This window comes from Patagioenas fasciata, chromosome Z (assembly GCF_037038585.1).
Source record: "Patagioenas fasciata isolate bPatFas1 chromosome Z, bPatFas1.hap1, whole genome shotgun sequence".
Classification (NCBI taxonomy): Eukaryota; Metazoa; Chordata; class Aves; order Columbiformes; family Columbidae; genus Patagioenas; species Patagioenas fasciata.
The window spans coordinates 45522017-45546278 of record NC_092560.1 but is presented as its reverse complement, the minus strand read 5'-3'; positions in this window follow the sequence as shown (position 1 = coordinate 45546278).

Sequence of the window (24262 nt, the reverse complement as noted above, 5' to 3'; positions counted from 1 at the left end):
GGAGCTAGTGAGGCCCCTCAGTGTGCCATCTCAGAGGGCACAGAGGATGGACAGAGATGCAGTAGCAAAGACACAAAGGTTATGGCTGTATTAGAAACCATAGCAGTACCTGAGAATGGTCACAAAGGAATTAGGGCTTCTGACTGCAAAAAAACTAGTGGCAGGATCAATAGCCCAGCTAAAGTCTGTCTATACAAATGCTGGAAGCGATTTTGAAACAGAAAAATGATGCTGTAGTAGGTATCACAGAAACACGGTGGGAGGACTTTCACAACTGGAGTGCTGCATTGGATGGCTATAAAACCTTCAGAAGGGACAGACGAGGAAGAAGAGGAGGTGGCGTAGCCCTGTAAGTTAGGGAGGTGTATGAGGTTGATGATAGGGTTGAGTGTCTATGGGTGAGAATCAAGGGGAAGGGCAACTCCTGGTGGGAGTTACAGACCACCCAACCAGGCTGAAAAGGCAGATGAAATACTTTTCAGGAAGCTGTGAGAAGTCTCTTAATTGCTAGCCCTTGCTCTCATGTCAGTCTTCAACTTACCAGATGTCTGCTGGAAATAGAACATAGCAGAGAGAAGCAGTCTAGGAGGCTCCTGGCATGTATGGAAGACAACTTCCTAACAAAGCTGGTTAGTAAGTCTGCGAGGGAAGGCACCTCACTGAGCCTCTTGTTTGCAAACAGAGAAGGACTCATGAGTAATGTCACAGTCAGAGGTTGCCTTGGTTATAGCAATCATGAAATTATCGCGTTTTCAATTCTTGGAGAAGTAAGGAAGGCAGTCAGCAGAATTGCTACTTTGGACTTCCGAAGGGCAGACTTTGATGTATCTAGGAGGCTGGTTGGCAGAGTCCCCTGAGAGGCAGTTCTGAAGGACAAAGGAGTCCAGGAAGCTTGGTCTCTCTTCAAGAAGGTAAGGAGTAGGCTGTGCCAATATGCTTGAAGGCAAGCCAACAGGGAAGAAGGCCAGTCTGGCTGAATAAAGAGCCTTGGCTGGAACTCAGGAATAAAAGGAGATTTTATAACCTTTGGAAGAAGAGGAAGATAACTCAGGAGGACTACAAGGATGCTGTGAAGTTATGCAAGGAGAAAACTAGAAGGGCCAAATCCCAACCAGAGCTGAGCCTGTCTACTGCTGTGAAAGAAAGCAAAAAGTGACCCTATAAATACATCAGCAACAAAAGGAGGGCTAAGGAGAATTACAGGCCCATCAGTTTGACCTTGGTGCCTGGGAAGGTCATGAAGCAGATCATCCTGAGTGCCATCAAATGGCACATAAAAGACAACCAAGTGATCAGGCTTAGTCAGCATGGGTTTGGAAAACGTAGGTCCTGCTTGATCAACCTGATCTCCTTCTATGACACGATGACCTGCTTAGTGGATGAGCGAAAGGCTACAGATGTTGTGTACCTGGACTTTAGTAAAGCCTTTGACACTTTCCCAAAGAATTCATGGCTTTAACAGGTGTACTCTTCTCTGGGTAAAGAACTGGCTGGATGGCTGGGCCCAAAGAGTTGTGGCGAATGGAGTCAAATCCAGATGGTCATGAGTGGTGTTCTGCAGGACTCAGTATTGGGTCCAGTTCTCTTTAACATGATCTGATTGAGGGGATTGAGTGCAGATGCAGTAAGTTTGCAGATAACACCAACTTACATGGGAGTGTTGATCTGCTTGAAGGTATGAAGGCTCTACAGAGGGATCTGGAAAAAAATAGTTTGTCCACTAAAGTTGCACTGAAGTAGAAAATCAGATAGACAAGAGAGTATGGTAAAATCAGAGTAAGAAGGACTATATATGTATTAAGTCTTGTCAATTGTACGCCCACGTTGCGTAATTCAATACTGGAAGAAACATCACAAACTGGATAAAATAGAAACAAGCATCGAAAATAAACATTGTGAAGAAATGTAAGAGTGGTCTTATTCTTACTGAGGAGGACCTGACTTTTTAATGACTCACTTTAGATTTTCAAAATCACGAAGTGCATTGATCCAGATAAACCTCCGGATCAAAGAAGAACATAAATCGTAGAAGTTTGGGATGTGAAGAAGGCAAAGTATGTGTATCCCAATAGTATAATCTAGACTATGAGATCACATACTATTAAACTCAGTGTAATCAAAAGGATTACTCACTTGAGTATGTAAGGATTCAAAAAAGTATGTAAATATGGTCAAACGTAGTTCAAGTTGGCCCATTAGGAACAGTCAAATAAGAAGGCATATATTAGGAAGTCACTACAGAAGGATCTGGGCTGGTTGGATTGATGGGCTGAGGCCAATTGTATGAGGTTCAACAAGGCCAAATGTCAGGTCCTGCACTTGGGTCACAACAATTCCAGGCAGTGCTACAGTCTCAGGGAAGAGTGGCTAGAAAGCTACCTGGCTGAAAAGGACCTGGGGGTATTAGTTGACAGCCAGCTGAACAGAAGCCAGCATTGTGCTCAGGTGGTCAAAAAGGCCAACAGCATCCTGGTTTGTATCAGTAACAGTGTGACCAGCAGGACTAGGGTTCAGTGTGGGAGCCCTCACTACAAGAAAGACATTGAGGTACTGGAGACAGTTCAGAGGAGGGTGATGAAGCTGTTGAAGGGTCTGGAAAACAAGTCTTACAAAAGCAGCTGAAGGAACTGGGTCTGTTTAGCCTGGAGAAAAGGAGGCTGAGGGGAGACCTTATCGCTCTCTACAACTACCTGAAAGGAGGTTGTAGCATGGAGGGTGTTAGTCTCTTCTCCCCAGCGGCAAGCAATAGGACAAGAGGAAATGGCCTCTTGTTGCTCCAGGGGAGGTTTAGGTTGGATATCAGGAAAAATTTCTTCATGGAAAGGGTTGTCAGGCATTGAAATAGGCTTCCCACTGAAGTGGTTGAGTCATCATTGCTGGAGGTGTTTAAAAGATGCATAGATAGGGGCATAGTTAGGGCAAGTGTTAGGTTAAAGGTTGGACTTGATGACCTTGAGGGTCTCTTCCCACCAAAACGATTCTATAATCCACAGGCTTTAAACTATCTCAAAGAATTGTGAAGACAGCTTTTTAAGCTTTGTCTGCTCTTTGGCCTGCCTTTCTAAGTGCGTGACTAGACTACACCAGGAGTCATAGCAAAGAGCGTTAGAGTATTAGAGTCCTTTGAACCCAGCCTTACATCTTAAACCTGGGGTTCTTTCTCCCAGAAAATCTTTTAAACTGTGTAATAAAGCAAGAGCAGATGTCTCTCAGAATATCTCACTTCTACAACTGCATTTTTTTTGCAGTGTATTTTTAAAACTATCCTCCTATGTAGGGCACAAATAAAAACATTAGAAACAACATTAATTAGCACAATGCTGACCACACCCTCCAATTTTTACCTCTCCACTGGTACTTTTGAGGATTTGTCAACAGTTGGACTGCCACACAAAACAGTATCACTGTTTATTTGAAGATTTGGGTTGCCAAAAGACAATTCTGGATTGGTTCCTATGTTCCTTATATTTTCCTTCACGTAACTGCGGGATACCTCTTATCCTCAAGGAAAAAATGAGTTGAATTTTTCCAACATTCAACAATGTATTTCCAAAAGTCAGGGCTTGTTAAAAAATATCAGTGTGTAAGAGGAAAAGCAAATGTGTGGAAAACTTGCTTACATCCCTGGATGAGACTTTCCTAAATATAATGTCTGAACATTTACAGACTAAATGATAGAGAAGGAATAAAACTCCTGTCTCTTCTTGTCTCCCTGACCCTCTGTCTGCCACCCACTACGCATATATTCCACATCACAGGAAAGGAAAAAATAGCATGTACATCTATGGGAGTTTTATATCTATTTTGTTTACATATATATAAAGCTTTCGCATAGGAACTCATCATACCAGCTGCACTCAATGGTGTTAGAATCTCTCCTCTGCTCTTTGCTCTGAGCTATTTTTTCATCCAAGTATTTTGACTTGTTAATGTTTTATTTAGGTAACTTTGTTGTCCAAACCTCTTTTCCCAGATATCTTCAGCCATAGTATGATTCTCATACATCTGTATTTTTTGAAACTTGGTCTAACCTAGGTCTAAAACATGGCCAGCTAAGTATTTCATACCCTTTGATAGGTACTTTTTCAAAGATTTAATGACTATTATAGCAGCTGTGTTCTAGATATCCTTCTGATCAATTAAATATTTTCTTATAAGCCCTGTACATTGTTTATTGAGGAAAACATATATGCAGTCTTCTACTTAGTGTAGTTTTCTAAACTAGAAACTTACTATTATTACATTCCTTGGCAATAAAATGTTAATTAAATTACATGTAAAATAAATAGAGCAATACTCAACCTGTCAAATCAAAATAAACATTATACTACCTGAACTGTGGTCTATACTTTCATTAATATGTAGGATAATACATACTAATCTTTTTTTTCCTTTCTTTTTTTCCCTCTCTGTAACCCATGCCTATCATAAGTACACTTTTCTTCCTGCAGCCTCTCCCTTGCCTTGGGTAGTAGCATGCTGACAGATGGCAACCTCTATTATGTACAACATATTATGTGCTTTCCTTCACTGCTTATTTAAGGTCATATGTAGTCCTGTGCATTCAGCAGTACCACATGTGAGTGCTTGGAGTTCACAAGTATTACTATTACTTGTCCTTATCACGCTGCAGTTAGGATCAGTGAACTGATTGATTTTAACACACCAGAACTGGGAAGTATTTTTTAATGAAACTGAAATAAATGAGTAATTGGTTCATTTGAAAATACATAGTTCCTATTATTTTCTAACTGCTGATATGTCAGCAGATTTTATGGCGGAATTTCTTAAAAAAAAAACCCTTCGCTATTCCATTAGCCTTTTTATGGTGGTTCTTTCTCAGACATAAACTAAATGTAGTCATGTGATTATTTTAACATGAGGTTTCAAAAATGAAAAGCATTAACATTTATCATCTTATATACAAGGGGCATTTTTGAACTGTCCATTCAAATAAATTCATCTACAATGGACAAGATTAAAAATTCCCATGCATGCATCCCCGAAACTGACTATTAATTGGAGAACTCACTTTACACTACTTTACAGTGATGTTATTGAGAACTCATAATACACAAAAAAAAAGACTTTACAATGGAAACAATATGAAGAAACAGTTTAATTAGTTCTTCAAAAATATAGTCTAAAAGGAATTTTACCTTTTTTTTCTACATTTTTTTTCAATTCACCTGATCCCATTCCAATGTCACACAGAATCACATAGTATTAGGGATTGGAAGGGACCTTGAAAGATCATCTAGTCCAATCCCCCTGTCAGAGCAGGAACACTTAGATGAGGTTACACAGGAACACGTCCAGGTGGGTTTTGAATGTCTCCAGAGAAGGAGACTCCACAACCCCCTTTGGCAGCCTGTTCCAGTGTTCTGGCACCCTCACTGTGAAGATGTTTCTTCTCATATTTAAGTGGAACTTCCTGTGTTCCAGTTTGTACCCATTGCTCCTTGTCTTATCATTGGTTGTCACCAAGAAGAGCCTGGCTTCATCCTCGTGACACTCACCCTTTATATATTTGTAAACATTAATGAGGTCACCCCTCAGTCTCCTCCAGGCTAAAGACACCCAGCTCCCTCAGCCTTTCCTCATAAGGGAGATGCTCCACTCCCTTAATCATCTTTGTGACTCTGTGCTGCACTCTCTCAAACAGTTCCCTGTTCTTCTTGAACTGAGAGGCCAAGAACTGGACACAGTATTCCAGATGCGGTCTCACATCCATTCCTGGACAACACTCAATACATTATAGTTGCTCTCTCATGTAAAGAGCAACTCCACCACCTCACCTTACTGGCCTGTCTTTTCTGAGAAGGACATAGCCAGCCATGACCACATTCCAGTCATGTGAGCTGTCCCACCGTGTCTCTGTAATTGCCACCAGATCATAATCTCCTGACCAAACAGGTTTCTAAATCCTCCTGCTTATTCCCCATGCTGCATGCATTGGTGTACAGGTTTTTCAGAGAGCAAGCTGAGCACACTTATTTTGGACATCTTAAAGTTTTCTTTTTTTCTCTATCTTTATTTAAAGTACCACATTATGCAGACTCCTTGGTTACCTTGGTGGAACCTGCAAAAGTTATCCCTGAAATCTGTGACATATTGAACATTTTATTATGACCTCTATAGTTTTAAATTGTATAGTCTTAGAATTTCACATCTTATAGTCTGGTTTCTATTGAATAACATTGACAGCCTCTTCTTCTAAGATCACTAGTCACTTCTCAGTTTCTAGCACCATAGGTTTCAGTTTTGTTGAACAAGAGGTTCACACCTTCCAGACGCATTCAGCCTGGGATGAATGAAAAGGAGTAACATTTTACCTTAGGTTGATAGGTCAGCTGTTCCTCAGAGAATTGAGGGAGTATTCATGCCTTATACAAGAAATTTTGAGACCTTGTGAGATATTTAAAGTGTATCTTTGCTGACCCATGCTGAAGAAATATTAATTAAATTTGGTTTAGAGAAGATGGAGAGAAGGGTTACAAGGATTTTTGAGGGAGAGAAATATCCTTTTTATGAGAACAAGTAAGAAAAATTTGACTTTCACAGTCTGTTCATAAAAAGACAGGATCTGAGTTCTGCCTAGAAATGAATCTCCACAAATATAGAAATATTCCGCATAAATGAATCTGTAAGCTGATATAAGAAAGGATGCATGGGATGGATTGTAAGAAAAAAAATCTTGCTATTGGAGGATTTAAATTTCAAAGAAACCTGCCTTTATACATAATTTACCTGGTATCTAACAGAAATTTAGCTATTAATAATTTTAAGATGGAGTATACGAAACATTGAAAAATGTATTTCCATTTCCTTGATTCATGGCAAGGAGTAGAACATACTGAATCTTCAGGTCTCATCTTCTCATGATGTTTACCTTCCTTGGTCTGCTAAAACAGGATCACTGGTTGGTTGATGATGCTTTTTAGGACATTTGTTAACCTGTGTTAAAGTCCTAATGTGGAAGACTTGTAATGGTAAAATACGACAATTCTGTTCTTACACATATTAACAGGTAACTAAAAAAAATGCTTTTTATCTGACATTGTGCCTTATACTTTTTCATAAACTAAATACAAGACTGGTTCAGAGAATTTATTTTGCTTTTAAAACTAAAGCTTGACACATGTAGAAAATGCTAGGAAATTTAAAATCGATGGTTTTGGAGCACAATATCTATGGCCATAGCAACAGCACATGACGGCTGCCATAACAAGCACCTAACATCGAGGAGGTACTGGTCACCTTAGAGAGATGCAATGACAAGAGGAGGTGCAATTTAAAATGAAGGATGGCCAATGTAATGTTCTTTCCTGTGACAGGTGGTTGCTTTGTTTTGATAATATTTTGGGATGACAGGAGTAATGATTTCCATGTGCCATAGTGAAATGTGTCAAAATCCATATCCTCATAAAGATATCATACCAAAACCATCTTAGCAGTAATTTGTCACTGAATGTCTAAGGACTCTGTAAGTTTTAAAAAATCCACAGTCTAATGAGACAAGTAGCAAGTGCCTTCAGGGCATTTTCTTTTTCTAATACTCTCCAATAGAGACATGTCACTCAGATATGCTGTTTCCTTTTTGCTTTCAAACAATGGACAACACATTCTGTGTGTTCCTCTGGTGGTATATTCTTCTTTTCTGTGCCCATAAACAGTTACTAAGCACATGTCATTTCTGTGCATGTGTGTGTACATATGCATGTAATTTGTATGATGTAATATTTGTGTATAATTACAACAGTCAATTACTCTTCCCATAATACATTACGGAGAGACATCTGGGCAAGTGTGAATAGGCTTTTTGTTATATTTTTGTTCATTAGGCACATAGGAATACTATTGCAAATTTCAATGTAAGCAAGTGCTTGCCATAGAATAATAACCTTGCAAAAAAGGCTGGACTCCACATGGAATGGGCATATTCAAAGCACAAAACAGAAGAAGAATAAAGATAGAAAATTAAAATAAGTGGAAATGAAGGAAAATGTACTTCTGTGGTGTATAAACAATCTCACTTTTTAAAAAAAAAATATATATTCCTATTACACTCAGGCAACTAAATTTGTTCTGAAAGTCAATAATCTGTAAAACTGTTAAGGTTGTATTGGTGGTTGGACAAAATACAGATTATGGGACAGATACTAATCGGGACTTTTCTCCATTGAAGTCAGTAGAATATCTGACAACATAATATTGAGAACTGGTTAGAAACTAGTTGTAATGCTAAAAGAAATAGATTTTAAGCTATTCTTTTTTTGTTAATTTATAGAAGTGGCATTTATTTTATTTAGGCTAGTAATCTCATACTTTGCTGTTGTTTTCATGCTAGGATTGTGATAGAGATTTGCTGCCAGGTAAACTGCTAAAGGATGAAGTGTTATTTAACACAGGGATTCTGCTTATTGGTATTCCTATTAACAATTCTGGAAGATTTTTTTTTTACTGAATTCAAATCCTTGCAGAGCAACTTACTTTAGTAAGTATGAAAATGACAGGCATACTGTCTCCTCTCACAAATACTGTGAAAACTTGTGATGTAATGATTTATTGTGGATGGATTTCCCTTAAAATACATTAAATACATAAAATACAGATGGAATCTCTTGCTTTGTTTATTATGTTTATTTATATATTCCATGTATGTATTTATATCAACACGTAAGGAGGAAAAAAGGTAAAATTTGTTCATTTTTCTAAAGTAAAAAAACTTACATGAACACATACAGATATATATCTAAAGAAGTTTAAAAAATTTTACATGCTAGAGAATTGTAAGGAAGGGGAAAATCAGATATAGACCTGGGTTTCAGATGGTGTTGATCCTCCTCACTCTAACTAAGGCTAATGGAAATTATGAGTTTGGGTTATATATAAAGCAGCTTTTACCATTTTCTTTGCAATTATTTGGAAGGCTCTAGTATACACCTTATCTGTATGCTGGCAAAAAGCAGATTTATAACAGGATGACTGTGAGAATGTATGTCTTCCAGTATTATGTGTGTGTGTGTGTAGGACAGAAACAGAGAGAAATCAAATATTCCAGTGTCTATGGCCATGTAGCTTCTCTTTTTTATGTAGCTGTATTCATTTAAGTGCTTTATTATGACATATCATAAATCAACATTACAAGCTGGCAAGCAGAGATAAATAGTAGCAAAGGTCTTTTTATGCTATTTTGTGCTGTTAAATACTTTGGAATCTCATTTTTGACATCTTAAGGCTGAAGTATCATATATTCAACAACTTTATTTAAATACCCAGATGAATGGTGCAGAACACACCCCTAAAAATGAAAGGATCCTGTAATCAACATCCACATTCATACACACACACTCTTACAAAGAGAGGGTATCAAAATGAATTAAACTCACCAGCTTTCCCTTCAGTTCTGTCTTTTACTGGAAAGGATAATGGCTGCTTCTCCTCACAGAAAATACAAAGAAAGCAACTGGGGGAAAAAGCAGTCTTATTTAATAGTAGAAATTGGAAATAATCTTTAATAGAAGAAATGGAAAATATTTATTTCTGAGGGTTTTGTTAACTTCATTTGCATGTTTCTAAGCTTCAAAATAACCTTTTTTTTGTTGTTTTTTAAATACAAAAAGTCAAGCAAGTAGAGTTAGCACTATTCTTTTGCTCTGAAAGTATAATATTATAATACTAGAAGTACAAGCAATCATAATAAAAATAATGATAGTAATAATGGAAGTGCAGGCAACATCCTGTCATCCTCAGACCAGCCAGAAATGCCTCAAAGTACAGGAAAAATGGATGCAGTAATTTAGAATGCAGCAACAGATAATAAGTACAGAATATAGTCTGAATGTCTGGATTTACTTCAGATCAATACAAAAAGTGAATTCTGTAATGAAGACTCAGTTGAGATCAGAAAATTAGTTCCCCTGCAGAAAAGGGAGCTTTTATGCCCCCCACTATCTCCTCCAATTAGAATCAGACTGTGTAGCTTACATTCTGGTGAAACTGTCATATTAGCACATCTGCCTAGTCAGAGAAAACCTCCTCCTGTCAGAGAAAGACCCTTTCATAAGTCCTTTTTCCTATAAAAGTGGTAGCCTAGTCAACCACTGAAAATCATGGATTTTTACAGTAACGCATATGTCATTCTCTGTATAATTAAAACTTTCTATAGGATACATAAGACCCTGCCTGCATGCCATCCTACATGAATGTTCTCTGCTAATCACAGTTGTGACAGCACCACTTCTCTCTTATCAGGAAAACTGAGTCCCTAAAAACAGGAAAACTAGGAAAACTGAGACTCTGCAGAATGAACCTAAGACCTCACAAATTGCCTACAAAATTCACTGAGTACTCTGGTTATATGTGACATAAACATTTCACATACATCCTGGTTTATGACATCTCTCAGAAGGTCTAGTGACAACCGGAGACATTTAGGGTGACCTTGTTTAATCTTTCAGCAAACATACGTGAAACCATATTTCCAGAGAATCTAGTGGGTTTTGTGAAAAGGCTTTATTTTATTGACTTGTTTCAATAGGGAAAAACAGAAGTAACTATCTCAATGAAAATGGATTACCTTAATTATATCAAAATTTTCAATTATGCAAATTTTCCAGATAAGGAAAACACAGATGAAAACACATAAGTGCTATTTTACTTGTTAAAGCCAGCATATGTGGTGAAGAAAAAGAAAGTCCCAGTCCTTTGACTGGAAAAACCAAAAGCATTAAAACCACAGGAGAACATAAAAAATAGGTCAAATACACTAACGGAACTAAAAAATATATTTTTTTTTCCTATTTGTCCCTCCTAGATGTCTGAGGCTGAAACATGGAGGGGTCACTGAGGGAAATAATTTACCTCTGGTACCTTTCAGGACTCAAAGTCACTTTTGCAGCTTCTTCATTGAACCCATCATGGTAGACAGTTACTCCCAGAAGTGATCATTTTATGAGCTTCCTAACGCAAGAGACTGGGTGAAAGCTAACTAATAGTACTTCCTTTATACAACATTGTACATATAAAGAGAAGTGATGGCTGTATTATTTTAAAATATCTTGTAATAGCATACAACATGATAGGAAATTATTTCCCTCAATAAATTAGAATGAAAGTAATAAAGAATCAGATTCTTACTAATAGCCGATAACCAAGCAGTCTGCTTAATAGTCAAGGGCAATGGAAATACCTTTCTTTTTAATGAGTGGATATGCACTTCTGTTTCCAGTCTTTGGGATTACTTTTGTGAATGGCCCTGTGCTAAATTATTTGCATAAAATCTGATAATAAGAATTACAATAATCTGATAATAATAATTATCTAGTTCTATGCTAATGAATAACTCTGTTTCACTGAGGAAAAACCATGAGATTTTTATGCCATTGATTTCCCCTAAATAAAAAATAACTTCGTACAAGATACTGCTTCTTTTACAGGGTTTGTATTTTTGCGGCATTCTGAAATAAATTGCTTAATAACTAGACTCATTAATGCTAATGGTAAATCAGTGAGATTAAATATTTCAATAAATCATTTTATTAATAAAACAGAAGGCTCATTAAAGAACTATTGAAGTTTTAAGCTGCAATGTTTCACTATCAACATTTTATAAACATTTCAATTAGCACAGGCTGACAACATAGAAGGGGAGGAATAAAATAGTCTAGCCACTGTATGGGACACAGACTGCTGGTTCAGTTTGTTGAGAAAGAAAGGATAATGTTTCAGTGGGATCATAACTGCATAGCAAATTGAACATTTTAAAAAATAAATATACAAAGCATCTCTAATTTGTGCCTTTCAAGGACTGAAGGACTGCACGCTACTACTGTTCACTGCATCATTTTACTATTATCCTTAGAAACATGACTGCCAACCTGAGAGGAGTTTGAACAGCTGAGGACAAAGAAGTGCATACTTAAACACCAAAAGAATAACGATAGCTTTGGAAAATAAAGTGAAGAATGAAGTGACCTCAGTAAGAATGTTTAGTATATGTAAGCAGTGAAAAATGATAGCTAGACTTCTGCATTTCAAATGTGCTACAACAGATCTGGAAGCAGAAAATGACCACAGAGCAAGCATTGGGAAAATGTCAGACAATATAGTGTTCTGACTAATTTTAAATTCTTCTTGTCAAACCTTTATTTATAATAGCTCTTTTCCTGGTAATTGTCACATATGTTCTGTGAAAATGGGCACGTGAGGGAGGTACTAAATAGAAGGAAAATAAATCAGTTGAGTAATTCCAAATTACCCTCATGGTGTTATCTATTCTCCATTTCTGAATGATACTAATGTGAAAAGGAGCTGATGTTGGCTAAAGTGAGGAAAAGAAAGAATCTAATGGTAGAAGATATAGGAAAAGGTGTACTTTTAGAGTTGGATTCCTCCACCAGAGGAAGCAAATAGATCCATTCTGCTCAGCAGTTTTTTGAATTATAGTTGATGAAAGGAAAAAGAGTTTTTTATTTTGAACTTACTGTGTCAAGAAAATAAAGCAAGATATTCTCTTATTCTCTTCAGAGTTCTGAAATGTGCATTAGGATCCAGTAGGGGCAGGACCTCCTTTTTCATCCCATTTTGTTGGTGTTGCCATGAGCTTGTTTCTCTGAATGTCAATAGACTTTCAATACATGAGGCCAATTAAATCTTTCATGTAAGTGGTGCAATTTTCTGAAGTTAAAATGACAGCAAAAAGCTAAACAAAGGTACAAGTAAATCAAATATAAACATATCATCAGTGTAACTTTTTCCAAAGCTATTTTGTCTATCAACTGAGGAACTTAGTGGAAGGGCAGGTTGTCCCCTAATATCTCTTACTGTCAGCTCTCTTCGTGGGAGCATGAAGGGAACATGATCTCTCTTAACTGGTAAGACATCATTAATGCTTCAGTAGCACAAGGGTTACTGAGACTCGATTTTTTTTTCTTAACTCAACACTATGTTTTATTCACATAGATACATGGCTTCAAATTCCATTAACTTTAAAATATCATATACTTTTACGATAAGAAAATTATATGTTAAACCATTTTTGGAATTTAACAGTTGGGAAAAATATTTTATTAGGTAACATTATAAAAGCAGATAACAGATTTTAAAAGAGTCTTTAACACCCTTAAACAGAATGTGAAGAAACATTCTTTGATACCTTGATGTTTAGTTTTGCTTACTAGTTAACAATGTAAAAAACAACTTTAGCTTTAGGCATTTATCCTAAGAAACAAAAATCTTTATAACATTGAAAATTTTGCCTTAATTTGTACAAAAACCAGAAACAAGGCATTTTTTACTTTGACATCTACCTGCAAATAAAATCAAAATCATTTGGCTGTGATTCTGTGTGATTCTGTGATCTAATGGAACCTCTCCCAGTAATATCAAAACCAGTTTAACTTTGCTATCACACATTTTACTTCGATGGGTATGAAAGCTTAGCAGAGTATCTGCAATATCTAAATTCATTCACATATCCATGCGATATACATGAGCAAATTTTGATTAATGTTTACATTATTTATCTTAGAGAGTACTTAAATGTAAAGACCATTTACACTAATCCCTTCTGCATCAAGAATAGGGGAATAAACTTGAAAAGACTGCATAACAACAAGGTTCAAAAAATTAATATGGTCAAATATATTCATTAAAAGTAGAATAGATCTGAATTGACCTAAGTAGAGATGAATTAAAATTTTGGCTTAAAAAGCATAGTTATTAATAACTAAACTACTTCATCTTTTTAAGTAGCAAGTGATAGGACAAGAGGAAATGGCCTCAACTTGCGCCAGAGAAGGTTCAGATTGGATATCAGGAAAAATTATTCACAGAAAGGGTTGTCGGGCAATGAAGCAGGCTGCCCAGGGAAGTGGTGGAGTCACCATCCCTGGAGGTGTTTAAAAGGCATATATATGAGGTTCTTAGGGACATGGTTTGGTACCAGGGTTAGGTTATGGTAGGACTCAATGATCCGGAGGGTGTCTTCCAAACAAAATTATTCCATTCCATTCCATTCCATTCCATTCCATTCCATTCCATTCCATTCCATTCCATTCCATTCCATTCCACTCTGTTTATCAGAGAAACATAGAATATTTTGGGTTGGAAGGCTATTGGTAGGGATATCTTTTACTATATCAGATTGCTCAAAGCTCCAATCAACCTAACTTTGAACATTGCCAATGATGAGGCATCCACAACTTCTCTGGGCAATCAGTTCCAGTGTCTTACCACCAAAACATAAAAGAATTTCTTCCTTATATCAAATCAGAACTGACACTCTTTTAGTTTAAAACCATTGCCATTTGTCCTGTCAACACACGTTGTGGTAAAAAGTCTTTTTCTGTCTTTTTCATAATCCCCTTTTGTATACATAAAATCTGCCATAGGGCCCTCCTGCAGCACTCTCCAGACTGAACAACCCCAAATCCCTCAGCCTTTCTTCACAGAAGAGGTATTCCAACCCTCTGATCATTTTAATAGCCCTCCTCTGGACTCATTCAAACAGGTCCATGCTTGTCGTGTCCTGGGGACACCAGAGCTGGAACCCACTCCAGGTGGGTTCTTATAAGAGCAGAGCAGAGGGGGAGAATCACCTCCCTCAAGCTGCTGGTCAGATTTCCCTTTCGGTAGAGCAGGTTATGATTTACTTTCTAGCTGCAAGCACACATTGCCCACTAATGAACAATTTACATAGAGTAGTATCCCCAAGTTCTTCTCTGCAAGGCTGCTATCAATCAATTAATCCTTCAGTACCGATACCGGGAATTGCTCCAACCCAAGTGAACAAAATTGCACTTGGCTTTGTTGGACTTCCTGAGGTTCGCATGAGCCCACTCCTCAAGCTTGTCGAGATCTCCTAGATTCCATCCTTTCCTTCTACCAAATCAACTGTACCATTCATCTTGGTGTCACCCGCAAACTTGCTGAGGGTGCACTCAACCCCACTATGCCATTGATGAAGATATTAAATAACATGGATCTCAGTACAGGCCCTAGAGAGACACTGCTTGTTACTGGTTTTCATTCAGACAGTGAACCCTTGACTGTAAGTCTCTGGACATGGTCATCCAGCCAAGTCATTTTCTGTTTAAGAGTTCATCCATGCAATGGTTTAACCCCAGCTGGCAACTAAACACCACATAGCCATGTGCTCATTCCCCTGCAGTCAGATGAGGAAGAGAACTGGAAAGCTAAAAGTGAGAAAACTCATGAGTTGAGATAAAAAGTTTATTAATTGAAATAAAATAGTAAGAGCAAGAGCAAGAGCAAGAATAAGACTAAGAGTAACAGTAACAATAAATTGTAAGAAAATGGAAATAACAGAAAGAAATAAAACAGAAGAGAAGTGATGCAACTGAAAACCTTGCTCACCACCAAGAGACTTATGTCAAATCAGTCCCCAAGCAGTGGCCTCCCCCACAACCTACCCCTAGTTTTAATACTGAGCATGATGTCAAAAGGTATGAAATATCACTTGAGTCAGCTGGGGTGACTGTTTCAGCTATGTCCCCTAACTTCTTGTGTACTCCAAGATTACTCAGTGTTGGGATGGTGTGAGAAGCAAAAAAGGTTTTGATCTGTGTAAGTACTATGGAGCAATAACAAAAATATGTTTGTATTATCTACATTTTTTCATCAATAATCAAAATATAGCCCCATATCAGCTACTGTGAAGAAAATTAACTCTATCCCAGCCAAAACCAGAACAGTATATAAAGCCCACATCTCTCCAATCTAACAGCAAGAATGTTGTGAAGGATCACATCAAAAGCCTCAGAGATGTCTAGGTAGATGACAGCCATAGCTCTTCCCTTGTGCACTGATGCAGTCACCCCACTACAGAAGTCGACCAAACTAGTCAGGTACAATTTGCCCTTCTTGACAGTCTCTAATGACCTCTGTCTTCCATACGTATTCCAGAAGGGTCTTCTCCATGATCTTACTGGGCAGAGAGGTGCAGCTGACTGATCAATAGTTTCCAGGGTCCTCCATTTTACTCTGCCAAAAGTGATAGCTTTAGATGTTCCCGGAAGAGCTAACTGTTATGGATGATCTGATCCTTGAAGATGAACGAATCATAGTCCTGCAATAACTGACAAATGATACTTCACATCTCTAGGCACAGAGAAGTAGAGAGCTGGGAAAGTGTGAACTCAATATGTTGAAGAAAATATGCAAAAATAGTGAGCTGGCCTACATCAATGAATGCACACTCACATGAGCAATGCCCTCATCCTAGAAACACTCAGAAAAGGTCTGAGGGTCCACAGCAGCAATGCCATCATTTCTGACAGTGAATAATGAAGATTGCAATGTGTTCTTATAATCCCAACGATTCTGATGCTTTTGCCTGGAGTTAATGCGAAGCTCAATACTCTCCGGTAATAAATACTCATGTATCTTTGTCTGGCAAGTATTATTGTGTATCTGGTAGTAACCAATATTTCCTTCTATTATACACTAAAATTCCTGACAGTGTCAAAAAATTAGAATTTTTAAGCTATAAACTATCTGGTGCCTGCTATCACAGCACAGCAGATGTATTGAAGTGAAATAAAACCCATGGAAAATGTGAAATATTTATTAAGTAAGCCTTTAAATGTTCTTGGAATTCTTGGAATAAAGAAATATATTAGCTGAATGCACCAACCAGGCTTATAGTTTGCATTATGCATCTGTCTCCAACACATTAATCAATACTTTACATGAAACCATTAGTCTATTATGAAAAAATAAGAAAAGTTTGCATTTAAGAAGTTCTCCACCTGTCTTTCATAACACATATATGAAAGTGTTATCCTTTTTTTTATAAAGAAGAGACACAAGCTCTAATCTAAAGGAAAAGCAAAACATGTAAAAATATTAGGAAGATTATGCAAGTATACCTGTGTGATCTCTGAGGAACAGAAATGCTCACCTAAATTAAAATATAGTTTTTGGTGTGACATAAAAGCACAGCTTACTACACAAGGTTTGGAGCAGGCCTGTTTTTTTTCATTTGTTCTCCCATGAGCATTGTGACTACCAAAACAATGTTTTCACAATCCAGAACATAATTATGGATAAAAATATTATATGGTCATTTTACGATTGCAGCTTAAAGCTTGTTATCACCAACTAAATAAGAAAGGCTTGGTTTTGCTATGAAACAAACCAGTTCTGATCCTGATTTCTGAAAAGCTCCCAGGCTGAAAGTACCTGGCCATTAGCCAACCAGCTCTGACTCTCACTCGGATTGCTGAACTACTGCTTATTCAGAGGACAGTATTTCACTGACTCTGGTATTTTGAAGGCCACATATCTTTTTCATAATTTGTTGTTATGATTTTCTTGCTCACAGCTATTCAGTCACTGGTTTTTCTTTCAGTAGGCTTAATGCAAAAGAATGAAGTATAACAGTGTTTTCTTCATTGCTGATTTTTTCTGCTAAAAGTGGGTCAAAACTAACTGAAGAGGTTGATTCTGTGGAAAAGTAACAAGTCAATTTGTTGTTTTTTTTTTTTTTTTCCCCTGAATATCTCAATTAATTGATAGGACAAGAGGAAATGGCATCAGGTTGTTCCAGGGAAGGTTCAGATTGGATATTAGGAAAAATTATTCATGGAAAGGGTTCTGAAGCACTGGAACAGGTTGCTCAGGGAAGTGGCTGAGTCACCATCCCTGGAGGTGTTTAAAAGGCACATAGATGAGGTTCTTTGGGACATGGTTTATTTCCAGAGTTAGGTTATGGTTGAACTTGATGATCTTGTGGTTCTCTTCCAACCTAAATGATTCTATGATTCTAATTATGTGGCTTAAACCTCCCTGCCACACTTCAAACAGGTAAATGATCACGACCAAAGTAAAATCTCTAAGTTTTGTAAATATAGGTTTAAACTTGGTATGGAAATGTACCATCTAGTAATATTGGAAGTGATCCAGAAGGAACTGAGCAAATCTATCAAATATTTGTGTGGTTAATGGGCATGCAGAACCACTTAGGAGAGGGGATCCTCATTCACTGCCAGGAACTACTTCAAAAACTTTTTGAAGATCATGTCAGAGTTTTAAAATAACCTGGATCAAAATCTTGGACTTAATAACAACTACATTTTAACAAGAATGAACATTTAATTAACAGTAAGATTTAATAAACAAATTAACATTAACATGTAAAGAAATACTGAGAATTTCCTTCCTTAGATTTTAACACAATTGGGCTAAATGTAGACCTTGGCAGGAACAGGATGTCAACAATGAGATTGCAAAAGATAGCTAATGCTAGGTTTTGGTTGAAATATCCTTTCCTTTTCCAATAAAAGTAAGATACTCTAAATCTCATAGAACTAAGGAGTATGTAATTGCGGCGATTAGGGATGACACATGTAACAGATCTGATTCTTGGTCAACCAGGTCTCCTGCCTCTCACAAGCATCAATGATTGATGTGCAGATGAAGACTAAAGGCTTCAATCATTTACCAAAGCACTCTGGCAATGCAGGAGGCACTTACATCTGAAATAACACCAGGAATCAAAATTAGATTAAATAGTCCTTACACTAAGATATAATTTCTTAAAAAATTTTTACACACACACACAAAAGATAACATCACTTTAACAGTTGCAGCTCTCTATTATGATAATTAACTTAATCACATTCCATACTTCAGGGTTTCATTTAATAATATATAGAGGTCATGAAGGATTTGTCTTTGATGGATAGTTTGATCCCTGGGATTGGATTTTTCCCTGGTTTCTTCTAAGATGCATACCAGCCTTGACCATATCTGTGCTATGAGACAACAGACAGACTCTACCAACTATCTGTATGTGTCAGACTTATCCTTCTCTCCTGCTTGAGAAAGGAATATTCTGCTCTTTTAGACTGACAGGACACTTTAAGGAACTTATACCTTGTGAGGTATAAAGCATGATTGACTTGCAAGGATAAATCAAACATACTGTTTCCTTGCCAGACATTAAATTTGGTCTTCATCTCCCTTGCAATTATTTTTCCAGAAGTATTGAACCTGACTAACATCTGGTTTTCTTATCATATATGTCACTAATATCTCAATAACCTATTAACTTCCGTTCCTAAATCTGGGAAATAGGTTTGTTATGGCACAGGGTCTTATACAGTCTCACTGAAACTAAAACTAAGATATCCCAGTATCAATGAAATGTAAAGCTGGACGGGGGCCTCAAGAGGTCATCAGGTCCTCCTATCTATAGCAGAGTCACTTAATTTACGCAGTAATCTGTCACAAAGTTTTGGGGTTTCTGATGGGGAAGATGAAAGTTTAGAGCAGAGACAAATGATATTGTGTCTCCTGTAATATTTACTAACAACTTTCTTCTAAGTAATTTTAGTAACTGGTACTACTGGTTTGACTGCAATAAGTAGAACAAGATTGAAGACAAGCCTTTTTTTTAATGTACTGCATAGAATCCTTCTGATAGGATCAACAAAGGGATGACTTTTTCACAAAAGTATATTTTTGTGACTTTTATGTTGCGTGTGAACCACATAATATTTGCTAATAAACGGCTAGCTATTCAGATAGCCCCATTCAGGTGTTGGAACAGGCTGCCCAGGGAAGTGGTAGAGTCACCATCCCTGGAGGTGTTTAAAAGGCATTTAGACAAGGTTCTTAGGGACATGGTTTAGTGGTAGAGTTAGTTTAGGTTATGATTGGACCCAATGATCCTGAGGGTCTCTTCCAACCAAAATGAGTCTATGATTCTATGATTTATTTGTCTGATTCATCCATTTATTTTAAGGTATCCCACTCTTGTCTATGCTAAATTTCAACCTGTCAACTAAAAACCTGTTTTTCATAATAATCTTGATTTCTGAATATGTCTGCCAGAATAATTGTGGCTGTTGGACTGAAATCATCAAGCATTGAGCTTAATGAAAACAAACAGTATCTTCTCAGGAGCTATCACTTGTTTCTGTATTTGGTAAGTGTAGTTGCCAGACAAAGGATAAAGCAGATCTCCTATGGGTGGCTTAAATACTATCAGCTAGATGAGAAGGAAAAAAAAAAAAAAAAAAAAAGAAAAATGAGGAGAGACTGGAAAAAAAAAAATTAAAACCACTAAATGCTATTGATTTTACCATGAGATCATCATCATCATGATCTGAGAATGTTTAAGGATCTACACATTATACTTCTAAAATACAGAGACCTCAATGCCTCACTAAGCACCTTGTCATAGAGAACATCCACTTTCTAGTAACATTGTTGAAATCTAAACACTTAAAAATATCTACACTCTTAGCACATAGCTTTCTGAACAGTTTTGAATCATGAAGCTTTTTCTGTTCATTTGTGGGACTGCTGCATGAGGATGTGTGAGGGATATCTTTCTCTATGCCTTCACTTCCTCATCCCAGCTAATGCAGAGTAACCAAAACACAGGTAATCAGTTTTATGGAATGCAGGACATTAGACCCCTGCAGGTTACAGAGCAAATGGGGGTGTCCAGTTTCATGCACAAGTGCATCAACCACTGAAGAGAAAGAAACTCTAAAATTCCATTCCTTCTGTGGTCTGTTTACACCAACAGGAACGTTGTAATAGCACTTGTTTCTTTCTAGATCATGGAGAAATAAATGGAAAATGGGATATGATGTAGTCGCAGGAAAAAAAAAAATAGTTTTATGTAAAGGAGCATGTTTCCCCTTGGTGGGAACTGATCTCAAACATAGTCACTGTTGTTAGGAAAGTGACCCCAGCTAGAGTATTTCAGACTGTTTGCTGATGCTTTGGTAGGGCTAATGTTCACTTTTTAAACAAACATTGTTTCATGAAATCTTTCTGCTTACCTTCTTCCTTCAGTGTTTTCAAGACTGTTTTTATAAAGCATTTACTCAAAAATGAAGTAAAAGTATAAATGACTTATTAGAAGTCAAAATCGAGAAACTTGGCAAGCAATTCTTTTATTAATGCATCAGCCAAACAAATTAATTCTTACTGCAAGAACCATAACTATGTTGTTGTTTTCCCTTGGAAATTGAAGTTTCCACAGAATATTGCTTATTTCATCTTTCAAAATGTAATATAACCCCAACAATCATGTTTTCCCCTCTACTTAATGTAACTGTTGCAGACATTATTTTACTAAATGTCTCAAATTAAACATTTTCTGTCAATTACAGATGATAGAGATCTGCTAAAATAATGGATGCTACTACAATGCCCATTTTAATTGCCACATTACAATCTCCAGACCTGAAAAACTCCAGGGACCTTTAATACATAAACCACCTTTCAGCTATGCAGATGTGGACTTCATTAGAAGTTGTTTTTCTGCCTGCCCGCCCCATTACACACTCTCTTTCCTCTCTTTTTTTAAAGGGGAAGGAGTCATAAATGCTTTTGAAGTGTGTCAGCACCTTAGGGTTTTGCAGTAAGTTGAAATATCATTTAAAGTCTAAGCACAATGCCACTCTGAAAGCTCTGCAGAACAGAAGAAAAAGCAGGAAAGCATGACCAGGTTTGTTCAAAGAAAAACAACAAAATGGTGACATTTCTGCAAATGTACCACTGCCAGATTTTTGTTTAAGGGGAAACAAACAGCTTCAGAATGATTTTTGGCATCTCTTTGTAAGGACAACTGACCAAAGGACAGACAGAAGTACAGTGGGGTTGGTTTTCCTTTTTTTTTTATCCCTAGCAAAGCAGAAACATGCTGGACAAGAAAACATTTATTTGAATAGATTTTTCTTTCCCAAAAGACAAATCTTTTGTAAGCTCAGAGTTGGTGACTGATCCAATTATTCCATCAACTAACTCATCTGTTTCTTGTATCAAAGAATTTATTGCTGTAAGACAGAGTTTCTGTAGAAAACGTGAAACAATGTAGAGTTATCATATGCAAGTCTCAGTTTATCTTGAGGTAATATTTAGCACAGATGAGAAGGGTATTATCAAAGCGCAGTGATCCAAAGCTAGCATTTGTAGTTTTACTGAAATTGACCATAAAATCATAGAAATATAGAGTAGTTTGGGCTGTAAAGGACATTCAAAGGTCATCTAGTCCAACTCCCCTGCAATAAGAACAGACATCTTCAACTAGATCAGGTTGCTCATACAGCCTGGCCTTGAATGTTTCCAGGGATGGGTCATCTACCAGCTCTCTGGGCAACTTATTCCAGTATTTTACCATCCTCATTGTAAAAAATTTCTTGCTCATGTCTAGCCTGAATCTCCCCTCTGTTAGTCTAAAATCATTATCTCCCTGTCTTATTGTAACAGGCCCTGCTATAAAGTCTCTCCCCATCTTTCTTATAGCCCCTTCTAAGTACTGAAATGCCACAATAAGGTGCCCCTTAAGCTTTCTCTTCTCCAGGCTGAACAACCCCAACTGTCTCAGTCTGTTCTCATAGGACAGGTGTTCCAGCTCTCTAACCATTCTTGTGGCCCTCCTCTGGACCCTCCAGGTGGGGTCTCACCAGAGCAGAGGAACAGAATCACCTCCTTCAGGCAGCTGGCCACACACCTTTTGATGTAGCCCAAGATAGGACTGGCTTTCGAGGCTGCCTGTGCACTTTGCCAGCTCATGTTCAATTTTTCATCCACCAGCACTCCCAAGCCCTTCTTAGCAGGGCAGCTCTAAACCCTTTCACCCCACATCCTGTTGTGATACTAGGAGCTGACTGCACCCAGGTGCAGGACCTTGCACTTGGCTTTGTTGAACCTCATGAGATTTGCATGGGACAACCTCTCAAGCTTGTCCAGGTCCCTCTGGATGGCATCCCATCCCTCAGGTATCTCAAACTGCACCACTCATCTTGGTGTCATCTGCAAACTTGCTGAGGTTGCACTCAATCCCACTGTCTATGTCATTGATGAAGATATTAGATAGTACTGGTCCAAATATGAACCCTTGACACCGCTTGCCACCAGTGTCCACCTAGGCATTGAGCCATTGACCACTACTCTCTGGGTGCAACCGTCCAGCCTATTTCTTACCTACCAGTCTACCCACCAAATCCATACCTCTCCAATTTAGAGAGTAGGAGGTTGTGGGTTACCATGTCAAAGGTTTTACAGAGAAGTCCAGATAGATGACAGCTATAGCCTTTCCTTTGTCCAGTGACGTAGTTACTCTGTCATAGAAGGCCAGGCAAGACTCGCCCTTGGTGAAGCCATGCTGGCTGTCTTGAATCGCCTCCCTGTCTTCTGTGTGCCTTAACATAGTTTCTAGAAGGATTTATTTCACAATCTTCCCAGTCACAGAGGTGAGGCCAACAGATCAGTAGTTCCCAGGGTTCTCCTTTGTACCCTTTTTTAAACAGGTACAATGTTGCCCTTTTTTGAGCCCCCAGGGACTTCAGCTGACTGCCATGACTTCTCGAATACCACAGACAGTGGCTTGGCAACTCTATTAGCTAAGTGTCTCAGGACTCTGCCATGCATCTCGCCAGGTTCCAGAGACTTATGTATGTTCAGGTTTCTTCGGTGATCACAAACCTGATCTTCACTTTCAGTGGGAAGGACTTTGCTCCCCCAGCCCCCATCTTGCAGTTCATCCACTTGAGACGCATGGGAAGACTACTTGCACATGAAGACTGAGGCAAAGAAGTTGTTGAATACCTCAGCCTTCTCCTCGGCCATTGTTAACAGTTTGTCAGTCTTGCTTATCATAGCAGATATGCTTTCCTTGACCTAATCTACATTACACTGATTGCAGCAGCCAGGTAGGACATCTCAAATCTATCCTTAACTGACCCTTTCCATGCATGCTTCTCTGATGCTCTGCCATCATGGGAACTCATTTAGAGTGGGAGAATCTTCAGTCATCCTTTAAACATAATTTTCTGGCTTCTTTCTAGCTATTACGTGGGAAAAAACACAGAGGACAAGAACAGAATCTGAGGTTTCAACCCAGAATCAATACTGTAATAATGATTCCATGGAATCATGCTGTATAATAAAATAAGATAAATGGAAGCCATGATCTAAAGAAACATACAACATTTCACATCCTCAATGACAGAGGTGATTTTTACTTCTCCACATCTGGAACATCTATGTATGACATCAAATACAGGCCTAATGTTCAACTGCTTCCATGGTTGCTTCTGAAAAACTTAGTCCTGCATTGCAGTCAGCCACTTGTGTACAGTGAGCAGTGGGGCTCTGGAGTTATGCCACTCTTGGGATGAATTGAGCTCTACTGTTTTTGTTTGGTTTTGGCTTTTTTTTTTTCCTTTTTTTACTGTTTTGTTTGATTAAAAATCATTTTACTGAGAAAAAA